Consider the following 10,510-nt stretch of genomic DNA (forward strand, 5'->3'; position numbering starts at 1 on the left):
CAAAACATTTTCAGCCAGTCCATATATCCGAACACCTTTCATTCCTTCAATGCAAGCCCACTTCTGATACTCATCTTGCTAGTAAACAGGCTATAGTTTTCACCAAGAAGTCCCATTTGTGGCATGCAAATATGCAAATTTTCAGAGTCTCAGCTGTCGATGGAAATACAAATAATAGAAGTGTTGACAACAGTTGCTTGTAACACATGGGCTTTCTCTTGGGTGTGTTGTTAGCAGCTGTCCCCAGGTCTGGGGGTTCCTGATTAGGGCAACAGCTCTGAAAACTGAATTCTACTCTAAGCTGAAGTATTGGAAAGTAAATTACACACATCATAACAAGGAGCCACAAACGGGAGACCTTGTGACTCTGCCAATCACTGAGTTTGGAGAGAGAAAGTAATTTACTAAATCGTATCTCATGTAGAGGCCTGATCCCTTGCTAGAGATTCAGTCCCTGACTGAGTTCACAATCCCAGATACGGACCCCAACCCCCATCACTTGCTGACCACTGACCCTGGCACAGATGGAGCCACCATGCTCTGCAGAGCCTGGACCCCCGGCAAGTCTAACGCCAGCCCTGGAGGCGAGCTGGCATGGAGTTTAGAACAGCGTGTGATTGTAACTATTCAGGCCACAGGATAAGCCTTCAAGCCTGAAAGTCCCTAGTAAATTTAGCTTGGTTTGAATATTCTGTCAGTTGCTTTCCTGGGAGAGATGTGGATTTTCACCTCCTTAGGATACAAACCACTAATTCAGGCCTCTGGGAGTTATTTCATTGGGGGCTTTCACTTCCTATAAATGTACTACCTAGATTTTTGGCACATCTGGGGACTCAGAGTCAGTTTAGCATTTTAAAGAAGCTAAAGAATATGTAAAACGTCCTAATAAAAATATAGTTAGAGCCCAGGCGGGAGGAATACTTATTACATTAATGCATTGGGCTCCTATTCCCAAAGGCAATTTTGCTTATGTAAAATCTGTCCCCCTCACCTTCCAATCCTTGTTAACTGGTCTCAGGGAATGACAATGTATTTACATTTTCTTTCCTGAGAGCTCTGGAATTTCTGAGTCTGGTATTTGAAGTCCCCTCACTTTTTTAAAAAAGTTATTATTATTGGAATATAGTTGGTTTAAAATGTTGTGTTACTTTTTGCTGTACAACAAAGTGAATCAGTTATATACATACATGCATCCGCTCTTTTTTAGATTTCTTCCCATATAGGTCATCACGGAGTACTGAGTAGAGTTCCCTGTGCTATGGGCTTCTCAAGTGGTGCTAGCGGCAAAGAATCCGCCTGCCAGTGCAACCTGTAAGAGATGCAGGTTCGATCCCTGGGTCGGGAAGATCCTTTGGAGGAGGGCACACAACCCACTCCAGTATTCCTGGCTGGAGAATCCCATGGACAGAGGAGCCTGGCAGGCTGCAGTCCTTAGGGTCGCACAGAGTCATACACATCTGAAGTGACTTGGCATGCACGCACCCTGTGCTATACAGTAGGTCCCTGTTAGTTCTCTATTTTATACTCAGTCATGTGTATATGTTAATCCCAGTCTCAGATTTGTCCCTTCCCCCTTTCTCCCCAGTAACCATAAGATTGTTTTCTACACCTGTGACTCTATTTCTGTTTTGTAAATAAATCCATTTGTACCGTTTTTTAAGATTCCACATATAAGTGATATTACATGATGTTTGTCTTTGTCTGACTTTACTTAGTATAACAATCTCTAGGTCCATCCATTTTGCTGCAAATGGCGTTATTTCATTCATTTTTATGACTGTAATCTTCCATTATCTATATGTACTATATCTTCTTTATCCATTTCTCTGTTGATGGACTTCTAAGTTGCTTCCATATCCTGGCCCCCTCACTGTTTTTATTTATGATGTAACACATAATACAAACACTACCATGAACGGGTTCCAAGCTTCGGAATCAGACATCTGGGCCTCCTCTCATAGCTCTGCCCCCCACTAGCTGTGTAACCTTGGGCTCTCAGCTTCAGCCTCTCTGAGCCTCAGTTGTCTGCATTTGAAAAATGGGGCTAATAAAACTTATCTTATTAGGAGTTAGGGGATGACTACACTGTATGGTAAAGTACTGGTCATTTAGTAAGTGCTCAGTTAAGGGTAGTTGCTATGAATTCAAGGCTAACCCAACAGAGAAGCTGTGTATGGAAATAGCATTAGGAACATTTGCATTTGGGTGCTGTGATTGCTTCTATTTGAAGAATAATTATTCATGAGCCTTAGTAGACCTAAAGCCTGGCAAGTGGTCTTTTAATTTCATGGCTGCTGTCACTGTCTGCAGTGATTTAGGAGCCCAAGAAAATAAAGTCTATCACTGTTCCCATTTTTTTCCCAATCTATTTGCCATGAAGTGATGGGACTGGATGCCATGATCTTAGTTTTTTACAGTGCTTTACAATTTATAAAATTTTCATGCATGACCTCTTATAGTCCATAATAACCTTTTGCCCTTATCCCTATCTTGCCCTATCCCTTCCCTTTCCCTACTGGTAACCACTCGTTTGTTTTCTGTATTTCTGAGTCTGCTTTTTTTTTGTTATATTCACTAGTTTGTTGTGTGTTTTAGATTCTACATATAAGTGATATTGTATATATTTGTCTTTCTCTGTCTGACTTATTTCACTTAGCATAATACCCTCCAAGTCTATTCAAATATCATTCTTTTTTATGGCTGAGTAGTATTCCATTGTATATATATACATCACATCTTCTTTATCCATTTGTCTGTTGGTGGACACTTATGTTGCTGTCATAACTTGGCAGTTGTAAATAATGCTACTATGAACACTGGGAGGTTCCCGGGTGATGCTAGTGGTAAAGAATCTGCCTGCCAATGCAAGAGATGCAGGTTTGAACCCTGGTTTGGGAAGATCCCCTGGAGTAGGGAATGACAGCCCACTCCAGTATTCTTGCCTGGAAAATTCCATGGACAGAGGAACATGGCAGGCTACAATCCATGGGGCTGCAGTGTCAGACATGACTGAGCACAGCAGCAGTAGCATGAACACTGGGGTTCATGTTGGGATGGGCTCTTTTCTATTAGTTTTTGGATTCAGTTCTCACTAGAATCCAACTGGGGAAGTATTACTCTCCTCCCTGTGTTACAGTTGAGGATGACATAGAAGCTGAGAGGGGAAATGCCTGCCCATTTCCCAAGGCTGGTATGGAAGGGAGTCAGAATTCAAACCAGATCTGTTTGCCTTGAATTACTTTTATTAAAGGAGGACATTTTCTTCAAGGTATGTGTTTGGGTTTCTAAGTAACACACAGAAAAACCTCCAGTGGTCACTTGATCTAAAACTCCTCTGGTCACTTTATAGTGGAAGAAGCCTTCTGAGGGAGATGAGGAAGAGAGAGAAGTCTTATAACTCCCCACGGGAACTGGAGGTGGTGGGGACAGAGGAATCAAGTTGTCTGGTGGTGATTTTCACTCTGTTGTTCTGTATTTTTATCTCTAGAGCATCTTCTACAAGCCAGGCTTCTCACTTGGTCCTCATGGCATCCTTTCGAGGTAGTTATTATTACCTCCACTTCATAGATGAGGGGAAGGGTTGATGAGAAGTTTTATCCCCAAAGTGACATAATCTGGTAAATTTTAGAGCCAGTATTTGAACCCAGGTTTGCTGATTGGAAAGCCCTTGCTGTTTTCACCATACAATCTTATCGATTTAGGAGTTGGAAATTGAGACTTAGAAAGAATTATGATTTTTCTTTCTGGGATTCATGGTGACTGAAGTGAGAAAATAGAGAGGTTCAAGCAAATGCCTCAGAAGCCTACATTAACATCTGAGTTGGCATGATTTGGGAAGGAAGATGTAGACACACCAGTTGGGATGGACGAGAAGGAAACATCTGGTCCAGTACCGAAGCTCAGGCACAGAAAAGGAGCATGATCTGACAGGCCATTGCAGAAAAGAGAGAATGTGCAGAAAGAACACGAGATGGGACCAAATCCTGCTCCACCACTTCCTACTGGGCACGCTTGGGCAAGTGATATATTGAGCCTTAGCCTTCCTACTTAAAAGGAGGATAAGTGGGGCCTGGTAAAAATTAGAAGAAAAGAAAAGCCCACGGTAGGTATCTGGCAGGCCCCAGCTTTCCCAGGCTACACACCTCTAAAAGGTGAAGACCAACACCTCCTGCCTGGGCATCATTCCTGGAGGCGCTTCTGAGGCATATGGAGGACACTGGAGGCTGGAACCTCCCCCTTCCCCGGTCACTGCTGAAAAACTGGGTTCTCACTCATAGGGCCCCCTGACTCTAGAGGTCACAGAGAGCAGGGCCTGGGGTGGTCAATACTTTGGGGCCAAAGAACTTGCAGAGTTTGGAAATCCAGCTCAGTGTTTCCTCAGTCTACAGCCCCAGGAGACTTGAGTAACAAAGATACTGCAGTCCCACTGGCGGCTGCTTCCCTGTTGCTAAGCAACCAAATATTTGATATTAAGTTCCTGTTGATTAAGCTAATTGCAAAGGTTAATTGTCCTCTGAAATGAAAAAACGCTGCAGGAATGTACTTAGGAGTTGGTCTCTGTACTTCCGAGAGAATGCGATTTTTTGAAAAATCCTGTTTTTCAGACGGTGATGGCATCAGCACTTTGTTCTTCCTGCATTGTTCACCCCCTCAAGCAGAGGTTTTCAAAGTCAACGAAGGAGATGTTCAAGGGGACTCTTGCATGGAACCTCAATCTATGGAAGAGATCAAGGAAAGCTCACCTGGAGAGGCAGGGTGGATTTCATAGCCCCACCCACCAGAGCCACGCCCATGCAGGGACACTCCCACCCAGAGCCCTTCCTCTCTCTTCCATCCTTCTACCCAGGTCTTATCTGTTGTGCTCCTTGCTGGTATCTCAGTTGTGTCTCCATCATTTCACTGTGAGATCCTTGAGAGGGTCTCACTTGCGTCTTCATCATTACACATTTACCTCCTTGAGAGGTAAAGCTGTGCTCAGTCTACCTCTGTGTCCTGAGTGGCCAGCATGGAGTCTGATGCAGGGCAAGTGAGTACCAGTGCATGTCTAATAAATGACGCCCTTATCTGTTGTGAACCAGGCTGGGTCAGGTGAATGCAGCTAAATTACTTAATTCAAAGATCATATCATGGAGTTCCAACACTGTTCCAGTTACTGGGTCATGGGTCCCTGGGAAAGCAGGTCAGGGACACAGACAAGAGGAGAGAACGGGTTTCCATCCCACCTCCAGTACTTCCTGGTTATGTGACCTTGGGCAGATGGCCTCACTGTCTTTAAATGGGGATTATAAAGTCCAGTTTGCCTCTGAGGGCTGTCCTAAGAACTGGTGTTGATTCTGTAAAGTCCAGGACATGATGCCTGGCACAGGGCAGGGTTCAGTGAATGGCAGTTGGTTTTATTGTTGTTGTTCTGTATTTGTTGTTGTTGCTGTTTTCCAATAAGAGGTTGAAGCGATCGCTGTAGGGCAGTCTGCCTCAGGAAACTTCTGATTCAGTTCATGAGAGATCTAAGGAAAGGCACAGCCACAAACCTGGGGACAGAAGAGAGCAAGCAAAAAGGAGTAGGGTATGCTCTCCAAACTGTCTCCAGTTGCTTTTCCATTTCACCAATGAGGTTTCCTTCCAAGTAGACGCTGGTCGTGTCATTTGGGAGGCTAAGTGGTGATAGGGTGATATCGTGGTGACCTGTTACTGGTCCTGACTCAGGGTTACCTGTGGGGACCAATAGGCAGCTGGCAGCATCACAGAGTTGAGGGGCTCCCCAGGATCTGAGTGGGGTCAGATCCTGACATCTGGGTTCCTGATGGGGTTGCTCCTTCAGAAGTGGCATCTATTCAAGTCTGACACATCTTCACTCTTTTCCCCACTCAGCATCTTCTTAGGGGGCCCCCATCGAATGCCAGGATGAAGGGGTATAGACAGAAATACATGAGTCCTATTTAAGGAGGCGTGGTTCATGTGTGTATGCTCAGTCACGTCCAACTCTGGGACCCCGTGGACTGTAGCCTGTCAGGCTCCTCTGTCCATGGGATTTTCCAGACGAGAATATTGGAGTAGGTTGCCACTTCCTCCTCCAGACGATCTTCCCAACCCAGTGATCCAATTGGCATCTTCTGAGTCTCCTGCATTGGCAGGCAGTTTCTTTACCACTGAGCCAGAGCTCACAGTCTAATGCAGGGGTTGGCAATCTTTTAAAATATAGGGCCAGCTAGTACAGTCATCACTCAGTATCTGCAGGGAATTGGTTCCAGAATACCTGCGTCCCCACCCTGTGGATACCAAACTCCTCAGACGCTCAAGTCCCTTATGTAAAATGGTATACTATTTGCATGAAATCTGAGCACATCTCCCACATACTTTAAATCATCTCTAGATTACTTACAACACCTAGTACAATGTAAGTAGCTGTAAATACAATGTAAATGCTATGTAAGTTAGTCACCAGTGCACAGCAACTTCAAGTTTTGCTTTTTGGAACTTTCTGGAACTTTTTTCACAAATATTTTTGATCTATGGTTACTTGAATCCACTGATGCAGAACCCACAGATACGGAAGACTGACTACAAATATTTTTAGCTTTGTGGACCATATGGTCTCTGTTGCAATTACTCAGCTCAACTATTGTAGCATGAAAACAGCTATAGACAATGTGGAAACAGACATGACTCTGTTCCAATAAAACTTTCCCTAAAAACCCAGTTTGGCCCAAGGGCTATAGTTTGCTCACCCCTTAGAGAGACACAAGGTGGTAAATAGATCGTGACGATGTGTCACCGTGCAGATATTACATGATGTGGTAATGGGCCTGTAAGGGGAAAAAGTATTTCTTGTTTAAGAAACTTCCTGAAGAAATCAGCTGGGTGCTTTTGGGAAAGTCACTCTCTACATCTTAGTTTCTCCGATAGGATTTTGATACTATTATAGATCACAGGATAAATGTGAGGACCTATGCATGCAACATGCTGTTTGGGTCACAGTGATGTCCATAAGTCAACTTGATAAATGTTAGCAATAATAATAATAATGATAATAATGTTTTTGAGGGTTTTTTAGATGTGCTAGCCACACTTTCATGTACTTGGCACATATTATCTCATTTAAACCTGAGACCTATACTCTGGAAGATCTATACTCATTTCTTCCATTTTACATATGAGAAAACTAAGAAACAAAGAGGTTAAATAACTTACCTAATAAGGGCAGAGCCAGGATTCAAAGAGAGTCCAAAGCCAGAACTCTAACATTACATCTACAATTATCACTGATTTTATGTCTGTGGCCCCACTCAAACAAGGAGGGACAGTTGCTGGTCAGTAGCCTCGTTGCTGTGGACAGCTGGCAATGGGCTTCATTGGTCTCCTCTGGCAGCAGAGCCTGAAGCCAAATGTCTGGGTGTTGCAACCGATGAGGGACACCCACACTCTGTGAGCATGACCCCAAGGGTCATTCTCACTGTGTCTGCCTTGGGGACTCAAAGGCACAGGTCTGGGGTGGTGTCTTCCAGCCCTCTGCCCTTTGCAGTTAAGTGTGCTTCTTATTGTATCAAGCTTCGTTCCTCCCCCATCCTTTCGCCCCTTATCTCTTATTACCAGTTACCCCCAAAAAACAAAGAAAAAAAATATGAAGTCCTGTAAGGTTGGGTGATGATATCCTTATTCACTAATTCGGAGCCATCTCTTTAGAGTTTAATTTTCATTCTGTGCTCACAATGAGGGCAAATGGACCAACTCTGTCAAGAAACAGAGCCATAAGCCCTCTGGACTAAGGATGACTTTGTCTACTTCTGAGTGATGGCCTCCCAGGGATTGGATGGTCTGGCTTGCAATCATGCTTTTAACAGCTAATTGCATTTCTTAACTATGCTGCTTCAGACCAAGTTACACAAAGTATTGAATACAATTCCTGGAAGTCTGACATAGCTTTTCAGAGTAGCAGGGCAGAGCTCATCTTACTGGAAATCTCCCTTGGCCTTTGGAAGGGGCTCAGAATAGCAAGAGTCAGAAGCCCCCACCCCCTTAGTGTTCTCCAGGATTCCAGTGAGAGTTGGCCTTTGAAGTCGGGGTGGGAGCCAGCCTAGGATAAACCTGTTAAAGGCAGCTTTTACTTGGCCCAAGGTTGAAATTCAGAGCACCAGACTCCAGGGAAGATGCTTGTGTTCAAGGATTGGTATCTGTGGCTAGCTCATAATGATAATAATGACAATAGATACCACTGATTTCACTCCTGTGGATCAAAACCCTCTTAAGCAGCACTTCTCAGCATCACCTTTCTTTTGTTGCAGCTGCTGTTGCCATGGCCACTTCTGCGTGGGATGTGGTCGATTTCCCATGGGTACCGCCAGACAGGTTCTCAGACATGTGTGTGTGTCACTTGCCTCCTATCCTGGGACTTCCCTGTTGATGCCACTGTAAATAGAACCTCACTCTGCACCCACACAAGTGCAAGGAAGTTAGTGTCCCATGAGATGGAATGTTGGCCAATGGGAGATAGAAGCCACTGAGGACATTCTTTTTTCTGTCCCTCCCCTGATAGATGGTCCTCAGACACAACTTGCGTGGCTCAAGAGCTCTCAGAGATGCCACTGTGATTGAGCATTATGGGATTGCTTCTATCAGTGATAACTGGAGTCTGGCGGCTACAGTGTGCTCAGACTGGATTTCTGGGTGTGGGTGGTGGGGAGCTAGTCCACAAGGGTCTCTTTAGGACAAGGGGTTCCCACAAGTATAGAAGGCATCAATTTCAATAGTGAAGATGGGCTGGATGGGGTTAAGCTGGAATCAGGAAGAGGTAAATTTGCTTCAATACCAAGAAGTCTCAGGCCTACATTCTTGACTTTCTGAGGATGTTGGCTATTTACTGCCATAAATGTGGAGTAGGTTAAATGCTACTTTTTAGCTCTGGAGTGCACCCCCTTTGGCTAGTCCGGGGGTTGGGCTATGTAGCTATTCGAGAACTTTCTGGGCCAAGGGCTAATGGACTATCAGGACAGACAGGGGGTGTTTTGGATGATTTTATATCAGCACTTGAGCCAAAACTCCCACACAACTTTTGAAAGCCCAGACAAAATAAAATTGGGACAGACTCCACTGTGGTAATATCCATCTCCACTATGACTGATGCTGAGCCTGGAATGCATTAATTCCCCATTCATGGTTAGAGGAGATCTACATGCTTACACACAGAGGACAATCAGAGATAATCTAATCTAGGGTTTGTTTGTTTGTTTTCCCTGTCCATGCTGACTGCTGGTCCCTCTTCTACCGGTATTAACTACTAACGATTTTACCCAGAAGTCACAAACGTGGTGTAACAGAGACAATGCTTGTGTGAGAAGACGGGAATGTTATATTCCACAATTTCCCTTGCAGTTGTGTGTGGCCTCAGACTAGGTTCTAGCTATTAATAATGGGAAAGTAGGTAGATATTCTTCACTGCCTGGTGGCTCAGGTGGTAAAGAATCCGCCTGCAATGCAGGATACCTGGGTTTGATCCCTGGGTTGGGAAGATCCCCCAGAGAAGGGATAGGCTACCCACTCCAGTATTCTTGCCTGGAGAATCCCCATGGACAGAGGAGCCTGGTGGGCTACAGTCCATGGGGTTGCAAAGAGTCGAACATGACTGAGTGACTAAGCACAGGTAGATATATGCCACTTTCAGTCTTGCCCACAAAACTCTACATATACTACCCACCATTTCTCTCTTTCCCCCTTCTCCTGGCTGGAAGCCAAGAAGTTCAGTTGAGTGGAGCCCATGATGCAAGGGGATTGATCCTTGACACTGCTTGGAGGTGGAGACACCCAGGAGATGCCCCCAGGGGGAGGCACCTGTCCCAGGCAAGGCTTTGTTAAGCCATTGAGAAAGGGGATTGCTCATTCTTGGAGCTTAGCTCACTAATGCTAACAAAGCAAGGAGACAATGCCCTGCCAGCCCTTGTGTCTCCAAATCTCCATGAGATGGTTGGAGTGCATCTCCAGCCATCTCTTCCACTGGTATCCTAAGGTTCACAGATTTTGCCACACTAGATCATGATGGAGGTATAGGAAGGTTTTACTAATGGGCCAGGTGGGTTCCAGAATAGCAGCCTTCTGTGGGAAGAGCAGAATTTGTAATTCACTGTGATAATTTCTTTCCCTGTGCACACTGGCGAGGGACTGCTGAGAATCAGCCTGCAAAACTCCAGACCTCTCCCTTTGGTTCCATCCAGTGTCCTTTTGAGTCCTTTGAGTTTTGTCCTCAGGCTTGGTTACTCACAAGAAGATGAGGTTCCACTCTTTCGATCCTGTTGGTTTTGTAACCTGGATTGCTGTAGAATTTCCTTACACAGATACGGTGTGGATTCTGCTGTCCTGGGGAGGGAGGGATCAGGGTGCCACCCCTCCTTTCATCTCCTACAAGGGACTCACCTGAGAGTGAGTCCTCTCAGGGGCACCTCTCATGGGGAACGTTACTTTTTTCTCAGAGACAACCTAGCATAGATTTGTTTGAAAAAAGGAAGCTTTTTTTTTGGCAGGA

The sequence above is a fragment of the Bos indicus x Bos taurus genome, chromosome 15 (genome assembly GCF_003369695.1).
Source record: "Bos indicus x Bos taurus breed Angus x Brahman F1 hybrid chromosome 15, Bos_hybrid_MaternalHap_v2.0, whole genome shotgun sequence".
Taxonomy (NCBI): Eukaryota; Metazoa; Chordata; class Mammalia; order Artiodactyla; family Bovidae; genus Bos; species Bos indicus x Bos taurus.